The sequence below is a fragment of the Microtus ochrogaster genome, linkage group LG8, assembly GCF_000317375.1.
Source record: "Microtus ochrogaster isolate Prairie Vole_2 linkage group LG8, MicOch1.0, whole genome shotgun sequence".
NCBI classification, from domain to species: domain Eukaryota; kingdom Metazoa; phylum Chordata; class Mammalia; order Rodentia; family Cricetidae; genus Microtus; species Microtus ochrogaster.
The window spans coordinates 11,796,798-11,807,783 of NC_022033.1; positions in this window are offsets into that span (position 1 = coordinate 11,796,798).

A 10,986-nucleotide genomic window follows, 5' to 3' on the forward strand; every position below is an offset into this window, starting at 1 on the left:
CAGCATACATGTGGAGGTCAGAGGACAACTGGCAGGAAGTCACTTCTCTTCTTCTACCACGTGGGACCTGGGGACAGAACTCAAACTACCAGGCTTAGCAACAAGCTCCCTTACCTGATGAGCCATCTCATCTACCCTTTCTGTTATTGTTATAGAATCCCTTACTGTTTCTTCTGTTTGGCTACGCAGTGCGCATAGGCCAGGCTACAGCGAGTTTATTTACGACGCGCGTTCCCACTCGCTTCACAGTTCCCATTTCTCACAGCCGTTTTCCCCATTCCACTAAGTATTCTTTGAGCAGATGGTCCGGTGGCTGAATAGTTTCCATGCTGCGGCTGACTAGTCTGTGATTAACTGTTTGCTGACTTGTGGGGATGCAGGTTCTTTCTGGGGTGGGCTGGCGCAGGTGACACCATGACAGCCCTCTTTGGGCAGCAGGTTGCCTGGGTGGGTGGTTATTCCTGTCATGCAGATGGCCAGAATGAAAATAATTTGGTCAAAGAGCGTGAATCTAAGTGTGTGTGTTTTTATCTTTAAGGCTTTGGGGGCATTTTTAAATTAGGGAAGAAAAGAGAACCCTTTCTTTTAAAGAAAAAAAATGCTTAAATAATAAAATGTGGGGCTAGCAAGATGGGCCAGTGGGTAAAGGAGCTGCTAAGTCTGAGCTCTTGTGTTTGATCCCCAGGATCTACGTGTGGAGAGAAATGACTCTCCAAAGTTGTCCTCCAGTCTCTACGTGCCATACCATTACCCTCCCCCAAGCCAAGGTTAAAAAAGAAAACAAAAAGCATAAATGTCACAGATTATTTTAAAGTTAACACATGGCATCTCCACCCTATACTGGGTCTCACAGGCTTATCGGGATAGTAGACCCTCCTCAGCCTAGAGGAAACCCATGCTCAGCTTGTTTGTCCTGGTCCTTTGCCATCTGCCTCTGTCTGTTGGTCTGATAAAATGCCCAGAGGGCCACCAAGTTCACAGGTCACACTGTCGCACCAGCAGAGTGCTCGCCTGTGACCACCATAGTCCTGCAGACCTTCTGAGCTCTCTACAGGGACTCACGTCACAGGCTTTTGTTTTCTTTTACGCTTTTGGGCCAGCAAGGTGGCTCAGTGGGAAGGCACTTGCTGCCAAGCCCGACTCACTCATTGGAGGAAGGAGAGAACCAATGTCCACAAGGCCTCTGAACGTCACTCGGGCTCCGTGTCAAGTGTACATGTATATTCTCTCTCTCTCTCTCTCTCTCTCTCTCTCTCTCTCTCTGGGCTATCTCACCCCCTTCAGTAGCTTTGACATCACCCATTACTCACCCTGACAGTGTCTTCCCTGGACCTCAGAATTGATCTTACTGTCCACAGAGCATCTCCCCGTGGAGTTTTAAATTGACATCTATAACAGTCAAGCTTCAGTATCAACATGATTGGATTAAAAACTACCCAGCGTACTAGAAAGGTACTCCATTGGATGTGTCTGTGAGAGTGTCCCCAGAGAGGGTGAACTGAGGGAGAAGACCTGCCCTCAATGTGAGTGTCACTATCTTATGGGCTGAGAAACTGGACCAAGTATAAAGGGGTGGGGGAAGGGAGAGAAGAACATCTGCTTTGCACCAGCAATCCTGTCTCTGCTTCCTGGTCCCTATCCCGACGTGGACAAACAGCCTCATGCATCGGATGCCATGCCTGCCCTGATGTGAAGGTCCAAATCCCCTCAAATTCAGAGGCAAATAAATCCCTCCTCCACTAAATGCCTTCTTAATTGGGCATTTTGTCAAAGCAACACAAAAGCAGCTAATACAGAAAGTTGGTGTCAGCTGGGCTGCGGTGGCACACGCCTTTAATCCCAGCATTTGGGAGGCAGGGGCAGGCGGATCTCTGGGAGTTCAAGGGCCAGCTTGGTCAGCTAGGGCTGTTACAGAGAGAAACCCTATCTTGAAAAACAAAAACAAAATAAAACAAAACAAAAAACAAGAAAGAAAGAAAAAGACGTGGGGCTGTAGCAGAATAACCTGACCAACTGGTTCACAGGCCTTCGAACTGGTTTCGGGAAGAATGTGGAAAAACTTAGAACCTTGGACTAGAGAAACCCTGGAGTCTTGTGAGCAGCTGGCTGGGCCTTTGTGGCCGGAGTGCTGAAGACGAGACCGCTGATAGGAATGAGGATAGCACAGGCGTGCTCCTGTGGCGTCAGAGGGAAGCAGACGCAGCAGGAATCTGGCTAGAGGCCACACATGAAATAGTCTGACAAAGACTCAGGCTTTGTTCTGAGTAAGGATGATTTGAAAAGTAACGGACCAATTTGTTTTGTAGAGGAAATGTCAAGACAACAAAGCAGTCAGGCAGTGGCGTGGTTACTGCTCATGGCTTTTGGTCAGATTTATAATGTAAAAAGAGTATAAGGTGAAGATCAAAAGGAGATTAAAAAAAAAAACAAACAAACCCAAAACCAGTAACAAAGTTAAGAGAACAGGACACAGAATTCAGCTGTATTGTTAAGAGAGCACTGCATTTACAGGGGAACCTCAAGGTTCGTACAGAGAAAGGTGCCTTGAGGGTTAGACTTTGACCACCTAAAACTCCAGGGCATAACAATGCAAATTTGTTCAAAAGAAGACTCCTGGCGAAGAAACAGCCTTCAGGGTACTCCAAGGGAGAACAGATATTTAGGGAAATGCTTTCCCAGGTTAAGCTGCAAAAGCCACCACAGCTGTGCAAATGGGGGTCATGCTACTTCTTCAGCCGACAAGGCAATGTGACAGCAGCATCCTTGTGATGCTGGTTATGCAGCCATGCAAAATGCAAGACCTGTAGCGTCAGGGAGGATGGGGTTGTGGAGGATTGCATCAGGTTCTGGAAAGTCACCAAGGCCAGGAAACACACAGCAAGGCCAGAATTCCTGCAAGGGTGCCCCGAGAGGCTTTTTTGTGAAGCTGTGGAGACGAAACTCGAGTGGAAGGATGTTAGAGACAGCTGTAGGCACAGAGTGGAGCCAGCACAGAGACGTGCTCTGCAGGGGACAAAACTGGAAAGGCAAGCCACTCAAGCCCTCAGAGCCCAGTGATTCCTTCATGAGACCAAGGTGCCAAACATGAAGCTACAGGATATTTGGTGTTTGCCATCCTGGGCTTCAGAAGTCTTGCTTCTCCTGATCTCTCCTGGCTGTGCCCCCAGCCCTCCATTTTTGAAAGAGAGGTGTTTACCTTGTGTCAACGTATACCGGAAGTATGCTACTTGCCTTTTAATTTTACATGGATTAAGAGTTTGTCTTGGGCTGCAGAAGGTTGGGGCTATTAAAGCCTATGGGGACTTCTGAAGTTGGACTGAATTTCTTTTGTATTACGAGATGGCCGTGACCCCGTGGAGATCAGAGGTGGAAACTTGCGGTTTGAAAATTACGTGCTGGGCTGGTAAGATGACTCAGTGGGTAAAGGACTTGGTATGCAGGTTTAACAACTTTGATTAGATATACCTGGACCCTCCAGTGGTAATAGAGAACTGACTCCTGGAAGTTTTCCTTCAGCTTCCAACATGTGCACTGTGGCAAGCTTGGGCGCGTGCGCGCGCGCGCACACACACACACACACACACAAACACACACACACACACACACACTAATAACAGAAATGATGTGGGCTGCGTATGGAGTTTTCAAGGGACTTGGGAAAGATGATCTTTACTGTGATCTGATTGTTTTAAAAAACGTCCAGCACATCAGAGAAGTATACCTTTGGATGTGCCTTTAAGAACGTTTCCAGAGAGTTTGATTGACAAGGGAATTTTCATGCTTAAGATATGCTTCAGCACCCAATGGGTTGTGTTCTGGACCAGATAAACAGGAGACGAGGAGAAAGCTGGCAGAGCACCAGGCTCTCTTTTCTCACCCTCCTGATCTGCCCACATGTGAGCAAGCAGCCTTATATTCTACCGTCTGCTTTCTCCCCACCTCCACTGTGATGAACTGTGTCCCTTTAAACTGGGAGCCAAAAATAAACCGTCCCTCCTCTAAGCTGCTTCTGGTCAGGCACTTAGTTACAGCAATTGAGGAAAGTAGCTATCATGTGACGGTTTGAAAGGAAACCCTCACAGGCTCATAGACAGTGGCACTATTAGGAGGTGTGGCCTTGTTGGAGGAAGTGTGTCACTGGAGGTGGGCTTTGAGGTTTCAGATGCTCAAGCCAAGCCCAGTGTTACTCTCTTCCTGCTGCCTGCAAATCCAGATGCAGAACTCTTAACTACATCTTTAGCACCTTGGCTGCCTGCATGCCACCATGCTTCCCACCATGATGGTAACAGGCTAAACCTCTGAACTGTAAGCCAGCCCCAAAATAAATGCTTTCCTTTATAAGAGTTGCTATGATCATGGTGTCTCTTCACAGCAACAGTCTTTCCCCCTCTATTGTGTATGCTTGTCTGTGGGAACAGTGCCTATTTAGGCATGTATGAAGACCAAAAATAGATATAAGGATGCCTTTTTTGTCCTCCACCTTACCTTTTGAGAAAGGATCTTTCATTGAATGTGGAATTGATGTTTCAGCTAGTCAGCCTGGTCAGCCAGTCCTTGGCATCTGTCCGTCCCTATCTCCCCACACTAGGGCTGCAGGTGTGCCCCACCATGTCTGGCTCTGACATCCATCTGTCTCTCTTCCCTACTCTAGGATTGTAGGTGTGCACCATCATGTCTGGCTTTTACACAGATGCTGGTGACGTGACCTCAGATCCTCATATTTCCTTCACAAGCATCTCTCACCCAGGGAGGCGTCTCCCCAACCCCAGATGTAACAAATCTTTATGATCATACTCACACCCGACTCCCTTCCTTTTCACAGCTCCCCCTACCATGATTCCTTACAGTTTTCTGAAGATGAGGGGCTAGCCTCTAGGCTCTGCTTGCCGTTCCTACTGGGCCTCAGGCTCCCGCTTTCCTGGCCTTTTCAGACATAAAAATGTTGGTGCTAGCTGGTACCTTTCACCTGATGTTCACTGCTCTCAGCGTTGTGCCCAGAACACACCAAACATTCAGGGTGAGGTTTCTCTCAAGCTAGAATCCAAAGTGTTTACTGCATTCCGTCTTTCCTTCCTTCCTTCCTTCCTTCCTTCCTTCCTTCCTTCCTTCCTTCCTTCCCTCATCTGGCTGACATTCACTTGCTGGTAGTGTTCCTGCACAGAGGTCACAAGGTTCCCACAGGCCACTGGCAGCATCTTAGAAGTAACAGGTGGTGTGGTATGGACTTGGGTTCTGACATCAGGGTGGCCAAGTTCTGGTCATAGAGGTAGGCACATATGAAACTTCTGGATTCCTTCTTTGAGTACCAGACTCTCTTTCTCAGAATTTTCTTTTCCTTTCTCTCTTTCTCTCTTTCTCTCTTTCTCTCTCTCTCTCTCTTTCTTTCTTTCAAAAAAAGATTTTTTTTTGAGACAGGGTTTTTCTGTGTAGCACTGACTGTCCTGGAACTCACTCTGTAGACCAGGCTGGCTTCAAACTCGGAGATCCGCCTGCCTCTGCTTCCCGAGTGCTGGGATTAAAGGAATGTACCATGATCATCGGCTCTCTTCTCTTTCATCTTCTTCTCCTCCTCCTCTTCTTCCTTCTCTTTCTCATCCTCTTCCTCTTCTTTTTCTCATTTTTTTTCCTCTGCTTCCTCTTCTTCTTTTTGAGAAAGCTTTTATTTTTTGTTTTCTGGGCACTGGTGTTTTGTTTGCATGCATGTCCGTGTGAGAGCATCAGATCCCCCAGAACTGGAGTTACGGACAGTTGTGACTGTCATGTGGGTGCTGGGAATTGAACCCAAGTCCTCTGGAAGAGCAGCCAAAACTCTTAACTGCTGTGTCATCTCTCCAGCCTGATTTTTTGTTTTTTCCCCCCGAAACAGCATCTCTCTGTGTAGCTCTGGCTGCCCTGGAACTTGGTCTGTAGACCGGGCTGGCTTTGAACTCACACTAGAAGCTGGATTCGTCACATCTGGGTCCCCCATGCCTGTCTTTTGCCTGCCTGGCATGACAGAAACATAAGCTTCTGTAGCTTTATTTTATTGAGACTGGATCTCATATTGCCTTAACTTGCTATGTGGTAAGGATGACTCTTGAACATTTCACCTCTACCTCCCAAGCAGAGGCCTGCACCAGCATATTCTCTGTCTCTCTCTCTCTCTCTCTGTCTCTCTCTCTCTGTCTCTCTCTCTCTCTGTCTCTCTCTCTCTGTCTCTCTCTCTCTCCGTCTCTCTCTCTCTGTCTCTCTCTCTCTGTCTCTCTCTCTCTCTCTCTCTGAGACAGAGTCTTACTGTAAAGCCCAGATGGCCTTGAACTCACGACAATTCCCTTATCTCAGCATCTTGAGTACTGGGATTTAGGGCATGTGCCATCACGCCCAGCATAAGCTTCTATTTGAAAAAAAAAATGGTTACTATCTGTGATTGCACATTAGCGAGCTTATGTCCCAACTGCCAGAGAGACACAGTTCAGGTTTCTTCAGAGCCCCTTCTCACCTGTGAAACAGGGAGGTTCATGACCCCACGAAGGGAAGAGGGGACAAAGCCGATGCATGTCTCAGTCATGCCTGGTGCATGGCGAGGCTCAGAAACACCGATGACGGGGCTGATGTGACAGAGGGGCTGGGAACAGTCCCAGCACAGCCCCAAAGAAGAAGAAAACGACAACGACTCCGGGAAACGGTTTGCCTTCGAAATTTGTGAGCCAGCTGCTGCACAAGCAGCATTTGGAGAGGGTGTGGCAATTTGTGTGGAACAAACTGTTGGCCCTCATCAAAGTTGCCACGGAGCACTGCTGGGAATCTGGGTTTGCACTTGGCAGCCCTGTTTTCGATCTCTAGATCCAGGAAACACACAGGGATGAGGGGAGCCAGACTTGTAAACGTGTACCCCTGCATCTGCTGAAGCCATCTGGGGGGCCCACTACAGAATTCAAGATGCACATGGTTCAAATTCAAGAATTCTTCCCTCCCTTGGAAAGTGGTGTGCTGATCAGTACTCCTGACGATTGTCTGTGTTTTCAAAAAGAAGGAGAGAAGCGGGGCTGTGGCTCAGTAAACAGAGTGCCTGTCCGGCATGCACAATGCCTCAGGTTGCATCCCTAGTACTGCGTCCCAAACCAGGTGTGGTGGTGCATGTCTGTAATCCAGCACTTGGGAAAGTGGAAGCAGCAGGATCAGAAGTTGAAGGTCATCCTTAGGTATGAACTGGGTTTGAGGCTAGCCTGGGGTATCTGGGACCTTCTTTCAGAAAAAAGGAGGGGGACAGGTAGATGATGACGGTGCTTCTTTGGAAGATGAGAGTGGCCATATGGTGTGTTATTAATAACCGTGCTGACACAGCAGGCCTGACCTGGGGTTGACTCTACGAACCCTGGCTTCTTGTCTTTACCCTGGAACAGAGTAATCAACTCATCTAAGTGGGGAGCAATTGAGGAAGAGAAGGCTTGCCAATTAAAGTGCTGTAGCTACAGATCAAGGATACTGCTCTTGATTAACTTAAGAAACAAAGACATTTTAAAAAACTATAATCCAAAAGGTTCAGAGACGGCACTTCTGTAGTTCATTAATTCAGGAAGTCAGCGACACTGGAGATAACAATTTCTTTCCCATCCGTCTTCTTGCATCTGACCCATTGCACATTCAGCAATGTCCTTCCTCGTGGTCTCAAGAGGGCTGCCATATCTCCAGCCATCATGTCCTCACCCAATTAGAATAGCTCATAGTCAAGGTAGGACTGGGCAGCAGTCTAAGCACTTTGGATCTCACAAGCATTTTAATCCATGCAACAGCTCTGTGAGGTAAGAGACTCCTATTGGCCCAGATCAGAACCTTGAAGCTCCAAGATGTTAAGACATTTGCACAAAGTCACTCAGTTAGGAAGTAGTAGTGCTGGGCTTTGAACCCAGGTAGTTGATCTCTAGATCAAGCACCCCCAAAGGCTAGGAAAGAAGGCAGGTATGAATGGAGGCAGTAGGCATTTCCCTTCTTCCTCCAACAAGTGTTTGCACTAATAGGATTTGACAGAGCATGGGACCCTGATTTACTCTGAAATTCCTCGGTTGTCATGTGGCAAAACTTTCCATGGAGAGAGGCAACAGCCTTGTCTACTCATGCCATAGGGAGCCCATGACAGACCAAAGTATGGAAACCACCAAAGTCCAATTTGGTGAACCAATGAATTTTACAGGGGTCACTTACAGGAGCAAAAATGACTCAAACACATCGCCAGAGTCCACCCCAGCATGGGTGACAGCTCACAAAGCTGGGGACCTGGAGCACACTGCACTGCCTGCCGGCAGTCCACTGGCTACAGAGCATCCTTTCTAGGCTCCTTGTTTGTCTAAACCTCTTCTTTGGAGCTCAGCTGGTTTTGCTTCTTCCAGACAGTAGATTTGCTCTCAGTCTTTGCACTCTTCTCCTCCGAGAGTCTTCTTTGCAGTTCAGCTTCAGTTTGTCTTGAGGGACTCTCTCGGCTTTTAATCCTGGGGCAGGGAGGGGCCTAGTGAACCTGGTGGGTTTCAGGAACTTCCTGAAGCTATTTGGAGTTGTTTGCCTTGAAGTTGAAAGAGCTTCTCTTTATGGAAACTGCCATATAACAGTGATGATCCTATTACGTCTTGAAAGAGATTACCCAGGGACACCTGTGTCCATCAGGAAGGCTTCTCTGGAGCAGTTTCTACCGAGACGAAGGGAGTAGCCTAACCTAACCGTATGACTCTCTGGGACAGAGTCAAGCTTTAGCCTGAAGCAGGGAAGCTGAGTCTACGTGACCAGCATGGAGCTGAGAGTGGTACAGCTGTCTCTCCAGTTCCCAGGGCAGAGAGACCTCTCCTCCTCTCTTCAACAAACTGTTTAAAGATGAGTGGGAAAGATTTCCACTTATCCCGCACACGGTCACACTTAGGAAATGACCAGTCCTAGTTCAGAAACCCGTGAATTCACTCCTGGTCTATTTGGGATGGGGTACAAAGCTCAGCCCTGGTTTTGCTTTTTCCTTAAAATTTATTGTCATTTTTTTTGTGTGTGTTTGTGTGTGTGTGTGTGTGTGTGTGAGAGAGAGAGAGAGAGAGAGAGAGAGAGAGAGAGAGAGAGAGAAAATATAAATGTGCCTGTGGAGACCAGGCCACATGGGATTTGGTTTTCTTCCTTCTACCTTTCTGTGGGTTCTGGGGATCAAACTCAGGTAGTCAGACCTGGTGGCAAGCACCATTGCCTTTTGAGCTGTCTCCTCAGTTCCTGATTTTCTTTGCTTGTTCCTAGAGAGCCCCAGTTGTTAATTATCATTTCAATTTTCTATCATCCCTATATCCAAAGAGTCTGGAATGTTAAGTTGGGAGTGTGGCCCCCAGCCCCCGGGTCTGAGAGTTGTATTGGTCTGGACTCCAAATCCCACAGAGTATTTAAGTGAATTCCCAAAAGAGGATCATGTGGTCCCTTTTTCTTCCTCCTGGTTCCCCCTCGGGGCCACCGAGAGTGCAGGACTCCCATTAAACCTGGATATTTCTTAATTTGGCTTGTTTTGATTTGGCCAGCTGAATTTGGCTGGCTCATTATGTTGTTGTCAGCTAAGGAGCAATGATTTCAAGTCAGGGGCCACTAAACTCAGAAAGGTGCTGTGTCTCCCTAAGGATGGACACAGTGCTATGCCAGGAAAGTTCCGGGACAAGAGGCTAATGGCCTTTCAGTGACACTCAGCTCCATGAGGCATACCCGATGGGCTTACCAGTTCACAGCTGCACACCCAGGATACCTTGCTCATCCAAGGCCCACATCAAATGTCACAGTGCCCAAGGTCCCAAAGGAACAGGGCCATGGATGGTAGCAGCTACCACACTCTCCTCTATCCTAGGACAAACGGTAGTTTTACTCCATCTCTAGGCATCTTGAAGGGGACTAAAAAGGCAATGATGGTCCTGCCCGAGGTGATGACAGTCCAGAGGGGCTGTTATATGAAACAGGGACTGAGTCCACAGGAGACAATAGATCTGTGACCAGGTAGGATTGAACCTACGTTTAGACAGGGGCTAGGTCAAGAGGGCAGTTGACACACGCAGGATTAATTACAAACGGAGATAGAGGTAGACTTTCTAGGCAGTTACAAACAATTCCCAGGGATTACGGCCCAGCCTTGTTCTGGTCCCTAAGAGCTGGTCGTTATTGTTCTTTCCATTGTATTGAGGTAAACCGAGGAGCTTTAAGCGGGGGTGGGGGAGGTGGATACCAACCAAGGTCACCAGTGAGGGGCTGCCCTTTGACGGTTCACACTTTGCTGTAAGAGGAGTGAGCAGGTTAGAGGAGCTCACGTTAGATTGCAACATCAAGGTCACACGGAGCTGTCGGCTGGAAGCGGAGTTCTCACGGCCTCATCTCGGGTGGGATACGGGCTACACCCTGCACCGGTCATCTGAGTGGGTACCTTTGCTGGGGATGGGGTGACCCGAGAGAGCAGGCGCAGAGATCCGACAGAAAGAGAAACAGAAGAACGGAAAAAGACGCAGTCAGGGGTTTTCTTCCAAGGTCGCCTCAGGCCCAGGATACAGGCGGCTGGGCGGCGGGACGTCGAAGGGTTCTTCTGGGCGTCCCGCGAAGCGCGTGGTGGTCCCTAGTTCAGTCCCCAGGGGAGTTCCCTACGCGTGGGTGCCGCGAGGACTCGGAGCTGCTTAGTGGGTCTTGGTCTTTACTCAGCAGAACTACGACTCCGGTTAGTCAGGGCGACGAGTCTACAGCCCCGAACTCAGACTGTGCGGCGCGCGCACGAACCTGCTCTTGTCCGACGCTCCCTGGCAGCTGTGTTGAAGCTCCGCCCAGCCCCTACTAGGACCCGCCCAGCCCCCCCCCATTACCTCCCCTACTTCAACCACATCCATTCTCCATTAGTTCCCGCCCAGGTTCCCCCCCCCAAAAGTCCCACCCCTGCCCAGTCAGTCCATTTTTATTAGGCTCCGCCCACTCCACGGAAGACCCCGCCCAACCCACACACTTACTAGCAAAGCCCCGCCCCAC